The sequence below is a fragment of the Amphibalanus amphitrite genome, unplaced genomic scaffold (genome assembly GCF_019059575.1).
Source record: "Amphibalanus amphitrite isolate SeventyFive unplaced genomic scaffold, NRLGWU_Aamphi_draft 000174F_arrow, whole genome shotgun sequence".
In the NCBI taxonomy this organism is placed as follows: Eukaryota; Metazoa; Arthropoda; class Thecostraca; order Balanomorpha; family Balanidae; genus Amphibalanus; species Amphibalanus amphitrite.
Genome location: NW_024881669.1, coordinates 554815 through 570951, shown reverse-complemented (window position 1 = coordinate 570951; position 16137 = coordinate 554815).

The window sequence follows — 16137 nt, the reverse complement described above, 5'->3', positions numbered from 1 at the left end:
CCCCTTCGCCGATTCGCCCCTAATTGAGCTAGAGCCTCAGGAAAGAAACGATCGTGTGCGTCGTTACGAAATGCAGCGATTGGTCTCCGATTTAAGGACCAGGGTCAGCCGATGACTTCGGAGGTCAGGTCAAGTGGCCCAAGGCACAGGTTCGGTTTTTGGTAAATAACTTCGCTAATAATGATCTGATCGCAGATCCGCGATTTTATTAGCATCGTGTTTGTCTAGCTCAGGCGTGTCGAATGGTATACTTTTTCTTCGGGTGAGATCAACTTAACCCTCGCCCGTATAGAGGGGGGGGGGGGTCGAACGGACCCCCTCCCTCGGTTTTTCGCGAATAACTCGCGTAAAAAGCGGCCGATCGCGACGAAACTTTCAGTACCCTCGCGTTAATCAATTTTACACCCACCCTGAAATTGTCATGACCCTGACCTTAATGACCTTTGACCTGCGACCTACTTTTCGAGACCATGTTTGGCCGGAATCGCGATTCGGCGTATGTCGGCTCGCATTAGCGGCGCGTTTGCAGTCTTTTCGTGGTTTTAAGCGTTCAAACATGGGATATGATCTTGCTTCCATGCATTAGGGTGGGTGTCAAGGTCACCGGAAAGTCAGGTCAGGTCATTGACCTTTGATGACCTCGGTTCACTTTTTCGAGTTTTACATGTTTCTAGGCCAGTTTTAGGAGCTGAATTCGAATTTAGCAGCCATATGAACATTTACGAAGTAGTTTTGGTGCCCTCGTAACATGTTGCGAAGCTGTCAGAGGCGGTTGCCACCTACTACGAATACCCTTACTGGTTGACCTGACCTGACCCGACCTGGCCTAAATGCATGAAGACATCATCTGTGATCAAAACTAACATGATATTCGTGATCAGCACCCCGAAAACCCCATAGCAGCCACGCTTTACGACTTTCTAACAGGTCCCGATTTCCCCGATTTTTGGGTCATTGACCTGACCTGGAAAGTCAACCGATGACCTAGGACCTTAAAATTGGGTATCATCGACTTCCTCTCGTCACGGCCAACACGCTCGTTTTTTCCGCGAAGCTCTAGCTCGATCAGGGGCGAAACGGCAAGGGTGGTCCAACGAGCCCTTATACGTTTGAGGCTGGAAAAACACCAATACGGGCGAGAGTTAAGGTGTTAAACTCTGGTAAAGGTCAGGTCACAGCCCGTCAGATCACGAAGCTGGTCTAAGGAGGTCATATTGCATATCAATCGATTCGGCAGGTCTTTTCATGTCCATTAGTGGCTTTATCGACTCGGTAGCTTTAGTTGATCGGGAGTTATTGACGAAAAACTGATAGCCTTAGTTACGTGATAAATGACGTCACGCAAGATCAACAAAGCAAAATTGAAGCATCAGACCTTGCAAGGAGCGCATGAAATCACGATTCCGTGTGCTTGAGAATTTGAGATAGTTGTATATCATTTCCGGGCCAAACTAGCAATTTCCATATTCCCCCGACTTTTAATGGTGAGAGACTGACCTGATCTCAGGCGACCCTTCAGAAAATCCTAGATATACATTTATACAAGTTATGAGACCTCTCGATCATACTATAAGATCCTGTAAGTTTCATCTCCCTATGAAAGCTCTGCACTGAGGGTGTTGCGAAGTTGGAACATTTTAGCACAGTCCTAAAATGTTCATTTTAGGACAGTTTAGGACAGTTTCACACAGTTCATTTTAGGACTGCTCATTTATGACGTCATAGATCAGTGACCTGACTTGACTTAAAAATGCGGTTGGCGTAAAAAAATCTGACTTATCAAATCCCGACTAAAAAAAATCGACTTATAATCTGGTTAATCAAATCCCGACCATGTTTTTACCTGGCCATTAATGTTCTAGCCTTACAGGTGATTGTTTGAACGCGGAAGATGCTGAATCTTGGTTAACCCCATACTTATCGTATGATAAAGAACGTCAGTGTTAGAAAGTTAATTAACAATTTTATTTGGGATAGTTTAATTCAAGTGGGTATAATCCGACTTGACAATTTACTAGGAGGGTTTTGCAGCGCTATTAGTTCGGCATTTAATTATAAATCATTGCTAATTTCGATCCGGATATCGTTATTCAATGCTGGCCTTTGCGTCCTCAGAAAAGTTGTTTATAGTCATGAAGGCTTGCATTGACCCATACTTTCCATTTTTCAGCACCATTATTCGCCGTAGTTGACCAGATGTTTTTCTTCAGCTCTCCCCTGAATCCTTTGGCTTAGACCTGGCGTATCACCCGTGCATCGCAAGACGCACCTACCACACACAAGTTCATGATTCCCACGAACCCACATCAGCGTCCGTTCGCTTGGTGTGTGACCCCTTGACCTTTGGCCGCGACAACTGCCAGCTTGCTGGAGCACCCCTCCCTACACGCGCTGCCCCGCCCGATCCCCTCCCTCTCTCCCTCTCCCCCCCCCCCCCGGGTCGTGTCACGAAGGTTCGGGCTTACGCTACTACCGGCCGCTGCGCAGCTGTCACCTAGCGCTTGGGAATGTGTGGTCTGGTGCGGATTCAGCCAACTACCGGCTCGCGACACCAGCGCCACGTAGTGGCGACGGTACATTCTTTTTAGACACACTGTACATACATACGTAACATACATACATGCATCATACACACATGCATACTAGGGTGTCTCGAAAAATAAAGTTGACATGCCTATAACCCAAAACATTTGCAATCGAGTCTACTGGTTTCGAAAATCGCAATTAAAAAATTATGAGTCATTGTCTTCAACAAGCGCAGTCGCGATTCCCAAAAGTTTGCACCTACTTTTCGGGCGTTGCAGTCTCCATTGGTTTTGCTTGGTGTTAGTGGCAGTAATAATACGGTGGTTTTCACGAAAGTCTCAGGCAGAGTTCGTGGGTGAAGAGTTTAAGCGTAGTTTCAGGTCGGTAGTTAATTGACTTTTTTTAGTGTAGACGTTGTCGATACACTTTTTAAAGTCACGCCTGTAATGCGACCTTCGCTTCAGCGCAGCTAAACTCTGGACAAACCACGTCCAGAGCTTCAGCAGTTCATCTGCAAGCAGTTAAGATTGAGCAAAGCGCACTTATATCAGCTAACGAAGCCAGAGAGAGCAAGAGATAAACCTGATTGACAAGCTTGGGCTCGGCCAAAAAGGGCCATGCACCAGTTGTCAAACAAGTGGTTGCTTGTCATAGACAACAAACGTCACCGATCTAGCTAAAAACTAGCTAAACAATAGATCAGGATTATCTACAAAACATTAGTCTACTTTGCACCACTATCTTCGACAAAATTTTGGAATTTGGGGTCCTTCGCCAGAAAAATATGCGAAAACTACGGGAAAAGCAGCGCAAATCACTACAATTCATCCCAAAAACATATCATATACAACAAAACAGTATATTGAAGCACACTTTGTGGTCTAACGAAGGTAGTATGTCATTTGAACCGCCCGAAAAAGGCGTGTGTGAACGTCCGATGGCTACAACGCCCCAACAGCAGAGACGGCCAGGCACCCGTCGAAAATCAAATTGAGACATTTTGAGCCACCGTGCACTCATTGGGCTTGATATGATGGCCCAAAGACAACCGTTAGCACAGAGTACTACTGCGGTAATATTCTACCAGTGCGAAAACTGGATGCCGTGAACCAAATGGCCATGAACGGGTTTGTTTTGGAAACCAAATCTGTTGGAAGCCAAAGGTTGCGCAATGTTCAGACATGGAGCTTCTCCACTCCAGATGTAAAAAACGCAGCAAAAGTGGCGCAGGCAGAAATTTTTGTTTTGGGGGATAATACCTTATGGCCTGGGAACACTTTGATGTCAAGTTTATCTTATATGATCGTATTATCCTCCGGCAAGAGGTCAAAGGAAACAGGCCTACACCCAGTTTCGGGAGACCCGTAAAACAACTGAGACCAGCAATGGCTGGCATTTTCCATCATTGTCGGCTGATCTTGTAACAAGCGTATCTATTGCATGTGCTATTTCACAGCCACCCTAGTTGACTATATAGGACGGTAAAAAGAAAAAAAGCGCAATCATGTTTGCCTTATTTTATACGCTAATTAACAATGTCCGGGTAATTATGGGACACCCTGTAGTCTTCCTCGCACGCAGCTTCCGTGGAGAAGCGATGTTCTCCGATGATTCCTGAAGCAGAGGAATGCTGCTAGCGCAGAAGAGTGTCGCAGAAGCGTGTCGGCCATGACGGCCGATATCATTGTCAGCCGTGCGAAGTCAAGGCTCGACCTCCCACTTATCCGGACAAAAAAAAATTGAATGGAGTGCGCTCAAGAGCAAGACAGAAACGTAGAAAACGCCGTATATCATGTGTGTTGGCATTCTTACTGCATTTTACCTCGTCAGCGACATGGATATTAGCTTTTAGCATAACCTACTGTCAGCAGGATGATTATCACTCAGGTAGCAATTTTTGGATATGTTGCGCAAGGAAAGTGTTTTAGTAAATGTTTATGCAACAAATGTATTGATTCGTTGAAAGATCGCAAGCTGAAGCGAGAACGCATTTATACGGTTTACGTGAAAATAACACCGAAGAAAGCCTATGGAGACTGGAACGCCTGAAATTGTCAGGAAAGGGTTACAATAGACGAGGTGCGCTGGTTCTTAACATTAAATGAAAATTTTTTAATCATCATTTCATGTCATAATAAGGCTAGATGCAAGTGGTTTTTGCTATAGGAAGTGAATTAATTTTTTGACCCCACTTTCGAGACATCCTAATGCATACATGCATCATACACACATGCATACATGCATGGGTATTCATAAAGCAGGCATCACACTTGTTTTTGCAACCAAGGAGAGGCACTTTACCTGGAAAATGGTTGTAGGTGGTAGGTTGACAACTATAGTTTGCATGTTAGGTCAGGTTAGGTAAGGTTAGGTTAGGTTAGTTTTAGCTTGGTTAGAAAGAAGCATCTCTGGGTATACCTAGCACCTCTCCTTGGTTGCAAAAGCAAGTATGATGCCTCAATCATGGCTACCAATACATGCATACAGTAGCACAATCTATTTGAAGATCTTCAAGTTATATGGCATGAACATTGAACAAAAATGTCCAGACAATAGAAAATGTACCTTTACTTGGAAAGGTAAATGGGTAGAAGCAGGTGGCACACTTGTTTTGGCAACCATGAAGAGGTGCTATATCCAGAAATGCTTCTTTCTAACCAAACCAAAACTAACCTACTAAAAAATAACCTAACATGACCCAACCTTCAACCTACAGTATTAGTAACCTAACGAAGAAATGACAGCAAACGTTATTCCAAGAATCATATCATTTTTCCACATATGGCAGCACTACACCAGCAATCTTTTCCATTTGTCTTGTTCATCGGTTGATAATGGGGGCATGAGGTCTGTTGAGGCATGACACAGGTTTTAGTTCAGATGTTCTCTTTTAGGACATGCACCATTTTTGGATTCAGGATGTCGAATAAGGTGAGAATATTCAAAATTTAACTTTGAAGTCATACCGTAAAACGGGGTGTTAAGGGACAGTTTTGAGGTGTTTTGTTATATAACTCAAGAAGGGTTGGAGAAAGAAGCATCAAATTGTCAGCATTTTATGTGGAATTTGGTGCTTTACATGCCTGCCACATTAAAGTTTTTAAGATTTATACCTGCATATTATTTTTTGTTATTGTTCATCACTGTCCCTTAGCACCCCAATGTGGGGTGTTAAGGGACACCTATATTATTCCAAGAATTGGGCATCAAATGCCCACAATTGGGGTGTGGAAGGGCACACAATTTATTTATTGAAATGTTTTGCATATTCTGTCACAAAACAAGTCAGGTTCATTCACCACTAATGACCTTTTTAGCCAATTACGTGTAATGCAGTTTACGCTTGTGGAAAAAGTGCTAATTATAAGGTAAACAGAACCAAAAAGTACCCTTCTGTCATCAATAAAAACCCATGTTGAAGCTAGTCACTTGTCATTATGTTGCCCTCTTTGTTTTAGCCTTTTTATGATGACATCACATTTACCTACATCAGTCTCCATTGACCCATCATTGTAAAAGAGAGTGTTGAGATGTTTTGTTACATAACTTAAAGGAAACAGTCCACTTTCCTGAAATCAGTATTTTGCTATTGATTTATGATTTTTTATGCTCAAAATAATCATGAAATAAAATAAAACCTTTTTGTAAAAACAATTATTTTCTTTATTTTAATATAGGGCGAACTATATTCTATGTAAAATAATGTTTGACGCGGAAGCTTATTACGCATTGACCAATCATATTGCGTAGCTCAAACCTACGAATACTGCATTGGCTGTAAGCAGCACGCTGATTGGCTGACGATGACGTGGCTGCATTCCTGTGCAAGGCACGCATTCCTCTACAAGGCACTCTTTTCGGAATGAGAAATGGAATTTCTTCATCTAGGGTGATCGTTGAGCCGTAAAAGCTCCTGATTTGTGCTAGTCTCAGCTCAAGCTACGAAACTGCTATTCCAGCTCAAAACCCCATGTTAAAAGTGAACTATTTCCTTTAAGATGTGTTAGAGATAAAAGCATGAACTTGCCAGCATTTTATGTGTAATTTGGTGTTTTCCATGCCTACTGAAAGAAAACTAAATGAAATTATATCTAGATATTATTTTTTATTTTTTCTTCCCTGTCCCTTAGCACCCCACATCCACCTCAAAATATGCATGTATCCGGAAAAGAGGAAGAGGATGATGAATGAATGGGTGGATTTGCACAAGTTTTTCAGGAAACATGTGCAATACATGTGACAATACACCTATGCATTCATTTTCCCTGTGCACCCACTAGTTTATGTGGTACACACAGAGTTTTGGAGATGTTTCAATTTTGTGAAAATGTAACATGATTTTCAAATCCATTTTTGAACCAAATCACTTGCATGAAAAACCATACCACTTTGTCCTATGGTCAAGAGCAAAACAGTGTCAACTACCACACTGAAGTTTTTATTGAACCTTCTCAAATTAGGAAGTTAATATGACTCAAAGTTTTTCCCATGCAACTGTCCCTTAGCACCCCACTGTCCCTTAACACCCCATTTTACGGTACTGACTTTATGAAAACTTTTGCCTAGCCTCAAACCTGCAACCTACCTCACAAACCCGCAACCTACATCTACAGCCTTCAGGGCCCTGTTTCACCGGTGATAGCAGCACGCCGCTATCAAAACAGAGTTGCTGTCTCGTTAAATGCGTTTGATACATTTGTTTGATCGCACGGCCGTAAAGATGTTAGCAGCAATATTTGATGACATCACATAGTTTGACATCATGGTTTGATGTTTCCATGGCAACCCAATTTGACACGTGTAATAGAAGCGTGCTGTTATCACCTGTGAAACAGGGCCCAGGTAAAGCACCTCTTTTGATTGCAAAACAAGTGTGAAGCCTACTTAATCACAGATCATTACCAGTAAATGTATTAATTAAGTCACCTTATCATCTCAGATATTATCAATTATCACTCACTGTTCACCAATTCCAGGTTTGCCAAAAACTGAGTCAGGAAAAACAGCAAAAAACTGACCTTCTGATGCCCTGTCGTTCACCTCGGCTCAGCTCAGATCAAGGTAGAGTCAGAAGAGCTCCGCTCAATGCTTGATCCATATAGGGTCTTGCCTTACATTCAACTAGCACGGTAACTAGCAATGCAAACTGAATTAGGTAGGTAGGTACTTTTCCAATCTCAGCAACACTGACACAGCACCACCCTAAGCAGTAAGCACCACTACAAATCAAAATGCTGATGTCCCAAGTAAAAAGGAAGCCCCAGAATTGAGAAGACCAAGATTCAGGGGGCTTGAAGACGGGACTCGGGAGCAAGACGGGATGAACTGGAAAGTTCGAGAAAATTCGTCTCGCGCGGAATTGCGCGTGCGCACGCGCACATTATTGAGCACTTGCCTCTCTTGATGGACGACGGTGAAAACAGGGCGCCTGGGGCGATTTGATCAAGGTTCGTCAAATTTACACGTGACGTTTGGCATATAGAAGGCCCATAAAGAGGGAGAAGTTCCAAATGTCACGTGACTAATATGCCCTCCGGCGCCCTGTTTTCACCGGCGTCCCTCTTGATTCGTCTGTAGTGCTGCCAGAAAAATGTTTCAACTGAAAGTACTTTGATATTTTCTTTTTGGTTTTCACTATATTTATTTATGAAAACTTGACAAAATACCGACATATTTTTTTAATTATTATTTCAAAAGAAGCAAATGGAAAAATACCTATTATTTTGCATTTTAATGTTTCTTTTCGGAAAGAAATAGTTCCTGTAATACGTATCTTGAGACGCGTTTACATAGGGTATGGCCTTGCATAGGGTTTGTTGCAAGCTTATATTTCCGTCCGTGATGTTGCAAAAGATGCCAATGGTGCTTAACAATTTACAAAATGATCAACTCTAAATATTTGAAGACCACTGCAACGAAATTATCGCCAAATTAACGAGCTAGAGGCTAGAGCCTCGTCAAATATGCTATGTAAACCGGGTCCTATTCGTTTCTAAGCCTCTTTCCCAGCGGATTTTGTTCGGACCGCCGATTCGTATTAGCCTCAGAGCCCTGTTGAACAGGGCTCAGAGCCCTGTTCAAGTGCTCTGCGGCCGCCGCGGCTCCCGCGGCCGGGAGGCGGAGCCTAATTTCGGTTAGGTTGAACACCCTCGCGGCTGCGGCCGCTGCAGCCGGCGACGAGAATGGCACGGTTGTTTTGAAAGGAGATGCTGATCAAAATTTTGTGTGTAATGGCTCTATAACGGCTTTATTACTTCAATTAGTACCTTTTTGAAGCAATTATTCCTTAACAACATAATAAAATTAACCGAAACAAAGCGCGAAATCCGCAATGTTTTGTCTCACGCGCGCAGTTTATGTCGAAGTTTCCCTGCGGTCGCTCCCGAGCGACCGCGGGAGCCGCAGGAAGAGCTACGCATTACCCAGAATGCTGCTCTCGCCCGATTGGCCGCCAGCTAAGCTCCGCCTTTTTGGCCGCGGGAGCCGCGGTGGCCGCAGACACTTGAACAGGGCCCAGGTGGATACATGAGTCGGTAGTACGCTCCTGATTCGCATTAGCGGTGAATCCGATCGTGATACGTATTTGCTTTGCTCATGTAACCGCGGATCGGATCGCCGATTCGTACTAGCAGGTGGCTACATGAGTTGGTAATGCGTTCCTAATTCGAATTAGCGGCTAAATACGTATTTACTGTGCTCATGTAACCCCGATAATAGAGTTCTCAGTTCAGTGACCTAACCTAACCCAAGATTCTTATAGATATATAAGAATCTAGTTATAGGTAACCTAACCTACCATTTACCAACCAAAACCGAGGGAAAATACCAAAACCGAACCAACTTTGGAACATGCGAGCAGAGTTGGCCTACGTTACGTTATTTTGAAGTTTTCGGTAACCCGTAGCTGTCAGTACCTACCGTTTCGTAGCGTAATTGGGATGTTTCGGTAGCGTAGTACGGAAAATAATAGAATAACGTAGGAACTACGAAATGGATTCCGTAGCAATTACAGGTCAGCTGTATTTGTATAAGGTACATATTTTTTTTCAGTTTACTCATATCGTCACCAGACCTCCGGCCGTTTACACGATGTGAGACGCCTGCTATATGAATACCACTGAGTCTTTCTTCCGGTCGGACCGACACCGGGGATTTCCCACTGGGGAGTCCCAGGGAATTCCCTGTCGGAAGTCCAGCGCATCTAGCGAGTAGCGCGTAGGCACCGCCGACCCCCATCGGACACGCTTTGGTAGCCGAGGTCTGTGACGTCAGCTGGGCGTGAAGTTTTCCCTTCACCATAGGCTTTACACACAAATTGGCCAAAGTTCATGCCAGGATATCTCAGTCTGGAAGTGCAAAAAGGATTAAATGTTGGCGTCATTAGATTCAGTGTTTCATTTTATATCTGAAAACGTCCATTATTAGGCCTCAAAGAAGGTACAAGTACTCGAAATCGAAGTTCAAGAAGATGCTGTCGTGTACATAATCTGGTAGCATCACGTGACCTCTTTACAGCCAGCAGTTTATAAGTAATTTCAAAATCTAGTTACACGATTGCTGCTTCAAACAACATGAATAATACATCTTCAACATTTATTACTTCCGTTTAGGTCACAACATTGCAAAAAGCAAAGTTCACCACCGTAGTCACGTGACCAAAGGTGTAGCGGGGGGTTGGGACAAACGCTTGAAGGGTTTTAATTTTTTAAAATTAATAATATAGTTTTCGTGATGAAATTGAAAGATTGTAATTTTTCATTACATAATACGAATTTTCGTATGTGGGATATTTTATTTGTATGCGGAATTCTCCACATAAAAATGATAATGACGTCACGGGGGCTTTACTCAAAACATCCGACCCAAGGCTATAGAACTCCAGGTAAGGACACCAGCCGTTTGACCTTGAACGCCGCCGGCCGGCCGATGACGTCATTGGAGGCAAGCCGGCTCCGCGGACACAAAGCGAATGCATAACGGAGGGGCGTAGGAACGTTGCGGGAGCCGGGGAGATATTTTAATGTGGTTGCATACCACCATTGTTATGTTGATTGATCTACAGACTGCATTCTTTTAAACCTCCATGCATCCTAGGCCTGGATGGTGCGTACATTCGCGGATCGATCACCTCGTCCGACGTCCGTGGTCGAAGCTGTCTATGTATCTAGACACTAAAACGGGTGCAATTACGGCGACCCGATCCCGTCTCTGGCGAATCTAGAGGGGTCGTAAGGACCCAGGCCGAATCTGACCGTCTATTTTTAGGGAAACTGGGTGGGTGAATTGACAACCGATGGTTTAAGAGATGATGAGAAGGGATCCCGTCGTCGATTGTTGTTTGACAGACAACACATGTTGTACTGGGTGTATAACCATCAGAGGTAATGACTGAATGTAGGCAAGCATAATTGGTCTGTCATATTGTTTAGGAATATAAAATCGTAATGGAGATCATTGAGGATATTATCTCTACATTACGGGAATTCACTAATTACTACAGCCCATAGCCCATAGGGGCACCGCCGGAGCTGTTGTCCATCGGTCCCAGGCAACTCCAGGGAGCTGCAGTACCCGGCGGCCAAAGCGGCCACCTCGTCGACTCGCAAGTCGCAGGTTCTGTGGGGTTCCGTGATGCTTCAGTGCTTCACCCACAGAAGCACGGGTATAGCAGTAGGATTTGGGGTCAGGTGTCTGTCCGCATCTTCATGGTAGGTACAACGTATACAGCGCCTGGTCCCGCCGAAGCTCGGTATCGACTGTGACATTCACAACTGGCGGATCCAGGAAGCGGTCTTTGACACTGCGGGGGCTTATCCCAAAAAGGTTTCTCCGAATTAATTTAAAAAAAAACTCGGATTTCGATGCCTTGCGCACTGCTGTGCAGTGTGATTAACCAACATCTCCTCAGAAAAGTTGTGAAGTTTTCTTTTATTCTCGAAAAGCGATTTCAGGCGCTGCCCCAGTTGTGAGGGAAGACGTTTGCCCCAAATGCTTTCCCCTGGATCCGCCAGTGGGTTGCCGAGCTTTACTAAATAGGTCTTCAAACCCCACCAGAAACCGATGGTGAGGTGAATTTAATTTAATTTAAGTTGAATTTAAACCCAATAACTCATCTCTGTCTGCCCGCCTAAATAAACTACACAAATGAATTTGTGTAGTACCATTAAATGGTACGGCACCAGGCCCTGTCGGAGCTCTGAGCCGATCGTGACATTTTCGGCTTTCCCATCCCAAGCTCAATTAGACACCTTCTCCCTCCCCACCCGATTGCTGATGTCAATTCAAATTCAATATCTCATCTGTCTTCCCGCCCATAACCCATTCATTGCACATCGTTCAGCGCTCGGCCCCGCCAGAAGTATCCTAGCGCGCTGAGCAGTTGCCTCCAGCCGCGTCATCGCGAGGCCCCGCGCGGCCCATAACTGAATACATTGCGCGAATAGCCGTGTCTCCCCCCTGATCCGACCTACCTGTTTCTTATAGGTATCTTGGGCACCGCCGCACCGACGATGCTGCAAAGCCGGCGATCATTGTGCGCAGTATTTGGCTTACTAGAGACTAACCGTTTCCACTGGGTAGTGGATGATGACATATTGCATAACGTAGTACGATAAAATAATTTGCTGCGTTAATTAACAAATACCGTAATTCAGTAACGTAGCAATATATAACGTATCGTAATTCGGTATCGTAGTTCTGGCCAAAAAAGCAAACGTAGCGTAACGTAGTGCGTAACGTAGCGTAGCGCAGGCCAACTCTGCATGCGAGGGAAATACCAACCTTTTACCGATTTCCCGGCCTCTTACACATAAGCGAGGGTTCAAAACAAGGCCCTATACTTATACCCAAGGGCCAAGGCTATATAAATTATAAACCCCTATACCGTTCAAAATGCCAACCGACAGGAATCGACAGGAAGTAGCACCAGAAAATCCGAAAATATTCGATTTTTTCAAATCGGACAATAAACGAAGATTTTACTGGGTATGGTCTACAAAAATTCGCCCACCAGTGTGTTCGTCTCATCGAGAGGAAGAAGCACATAAAAAATCAGAGGTCAAGGTCATAGGTCAAGGTCAAGGTTTAAAGTGACATTGCTATCTGTGAAAGTGACCCTGACTTTGACCTATGACCTTGACCTCGGATTTTTTTTTAAAATGTGTTACTGCTTATTGATGAGACGAACACAGTGGTGGCCGAAATTTTCAGTATCTCGAAAAACAGTGACGTACCCAAGGGGGGGCCACGGGGGCCAAGGCCCCCCCCCCTGAGCGCCGAAGGCGCTCAGGGGGCCCCTCAGGCCCCAGGATATTTTTTAAACACTGGATAAAACGTCTTTTACTCGGAAGAAAAATTGATATTAAAGTTTCATTTATGTGCCCTGGGTACCCGAGGGGCCCCTGCAGTCATCCAAGGGCCCCCAGTTTCCTGGGCCCCTGGTCGCCTAGGGGGCCTCTGCCCTCTGGTAGCCGGGGGCCTGGTCTCATGGGGGCCCCTGATAGCCTGTGCCCCCTAGTCGCCTAGGGGGCCCTGGTCGCATGAGGCCCCTGATCGACTGGGGGCCCCTAGTTGCCTAGGGGCCCTGATAGCCGGGGGCCTGGTCGTATGGGCCCCTGATAGTCTGTGGCCCCTAGTCGCCTAGGGGGCCCTAGTCGCATGGGGGGCCTCTGGTTGCATGATATTGAGGCCCCTGATCGCCTGGGGGTACCTAGTCGCCCAGGGGGCCCCTGGTAGCCGGGGGCCTGGTCGCATGGGGCCCCTGGTTGCCTGGGGCCCCCGGTCGCCCCTAGTCGCCTGGGGGACCCTGGTAGCCTGGGATCCCCTGGTCGCCTGGGGGCCCCTGATCGCCTGAGGGCCGCTGGTCACCTAGAGGGCCCCTGGTCGCCTGGGGGCCCCTGGTCGCCTGGGAGCCCCTGGTAGCCGGGGGCCTGGTCGCATGGGGCCCCCTGGTCGCATGGGGCCCCCTGGTCGCATGGGGCCCCCTGGTCGCATGGGGCCCCCTGGTCGCCTGGGGGCCCCTGATCGCTTTGGGGACCTGATCGCATTGGCCCTTGGTCGCCTGGAGGGCCCTGGTCGCCTGGGGCAGTGGAACCCTAGTCATCTGGAGGACCTGGTCGCCTGGGAACCCCTGGTCGACTGGGGGCCCCTGGTCGTCTGAAAGTACGCTTATCACCTGATTGATCCCAAATCATCTGAGTGGCTACTGGCTACTGGATATAAGTAGTGACTGGAGTAGGCACTCATCTGAAGGAGCCAATATCTTTCACGGTGCCGGAGATATCACAGAAAAACAAAAAGGCTAAACTGAATACCCCCCAACCTTGGCCCCAAAGGCGTCATTGGCTAACACAGGGATGTGGGTCGATTTGCAATCGCATTTCCTCCTAAGTCCTATTCCTCCAATTAATACAGAGTGTCCCAGAATTACCCAAGCATTTATTTTCTGGCTAAAAGTACAATTGCGCTCGTTTCCTAGTGAAACATATAATAGCCGCGTTTACATAGGACTAGTTGCAAGATAGTGGAATTCCGATAACGAGACATTTATTCCCCACTATTATATTATATACCTACATATCCGGCATTGGAGGATGTTCAGTAATTGAGGCGCTCGCTCATAAAATGCCGTGCGTTTCATGCACACTCCTCAAGCAAAAATATTTTTACTTTCCAATTTTCCACATTTTCTCAAGGCTTAGACCGTTACAGAGACCGTTTTAACTGACTTTGATGAAGTTGAACGCGAGAAATCACAACCAAATGCTACATTAGGTTGTAAAGAACTGAATTGCGTTTTCCCACACACGTGGCGTTTTCTCACCTACGTCTGCAGGAGAGACACCTACGTCTACGTCTGACAGAGAGAGGGGAAGAGAGAAACCAGGCAGACTAATCATAACTAGCTGGTAGATACATACTCATAGCAAAAGTTGAAAAGGTACAGTCCAAATTATTCATGTATAGCATTTTTACAAACGCACACATAGCCACCAGTGGTGGAGTGGCAGAATGAGAAGCAGGGCCGAGGGCTCCTCCTTTCCATCCATAACGCCACACTGCACGGATAATATTTATGCAACCACGCCTAAAAGACATTTAATATCACTGATGTTATTTCTGAGAATAATTTGGAGCAAGTATCGCTTGTACTTACCAACAAGACGTCAGACGCAGCACAGACACGAGCTCCCTGGATCGCACGAAGATGGCGACTGAGGCCCACGCGGCGCTGCATTTGGCGCGAAACTGAACCGAGTAAGTTAACAACCCACAGTGTTAATATCTCTCAAGATCGCAGCTCAAATAACCTCATTCTGCTTTTTAAACTCGACGCAGAGGGGTAAAACACGCCAACGTGTCATTCAACACGGTATAACCGTGCGCAAAGATGCTTCCACAAAATCGTATTCGTGTTTCGGAACACAGTGTCCGCCAAATGCAGGTATGAATACATGGCGATTACTCGAAAGGTGTCATTGTACATGGGGATTCCGAGCTAAGTTCATCCTGATTTGGACCAACCGTGTTTTGCTTCGCAATAAGGTTTAAATTACTCGATAAATACGGATTCATTAGCAAGGTAGCTTGTTTGAACACATCATTAAAGTGAGTCAGAAAACTCAAACTGTGCTAACATTTTTTACAGTGTATGCCCCCCCCCCCCCCCACCATCGAAAGGTTCTTTATGACTCCCGGGGGCCCCCGGGGAACCTGGGGGCCCTATACACTGTGGGGGCCCCTTCGAAAGCAGGTGGCCCCCTCCTGGGCGAAATCCTGGGTACGTGCCTGTCGAAAAATGAAGATTTTTTATGGTACGGCCACTTTAAAAGTGACCTTGACCTCGGATTTTTTTAATGTGCTACTTCCTGTCGATGAGACAAACACAGTGGTGGGCGAATTTTTGAAATCGGACCATAAACGAAGATTCTACGGGGTACGCAGTATTTTGACCTCTCAATGTCAAACGGTTCCCCTCCCATTCAAAATTCCTATGTGCGCGCCTGCCTTAGTTCGAGCTGAAACTTCCACACAATGTAGCAAGGCCATCCAATGTAGGCCGTGACATGTCCATTCCACATTCCGACTGAGCCGTTCAGTGGCACTCCCAGCCGTTTGACCTAGAGGTCAGCAAAAGTCACGTGGCCCAAATTTGCAGATTGTGGCTCACCCAATTGGAGCTGGAGTATGCCGTGCCCAGGTAGGTATACCGTGTGGTTTATTGATTAGCTCAGTTATAATTTCCGACAAGTCGTCTATCCCTGTGGTGTTGTATGCATAGGTAAATACGAGCTACGACTTACGAGTCTGGGAACTAAGAGCCAGGAAGAAATAATTTTGAATAAAGTTAGTTAATCCTCTGTGAAATCAATGTGCGCTAACCATCTTTCTCAGCAATTCAGCTAGCAATTTTCGTGCTGTGCTCAAGGAGAAGATTACAGTGAGGGTCGAACTTAGAAAAAAACGAACTATAACAGTTGTTGAATTTTCCTTTTATCTTAAAAAAACTATCTTCGTCAATTTCGGGCCTACGGGAACAGTTGCTCCGAATGCCCCCTCCCCCTGGACTCGCCAGTGTTCAGGCACCGCAAATCCGCCGCTTCAGCACGCTGG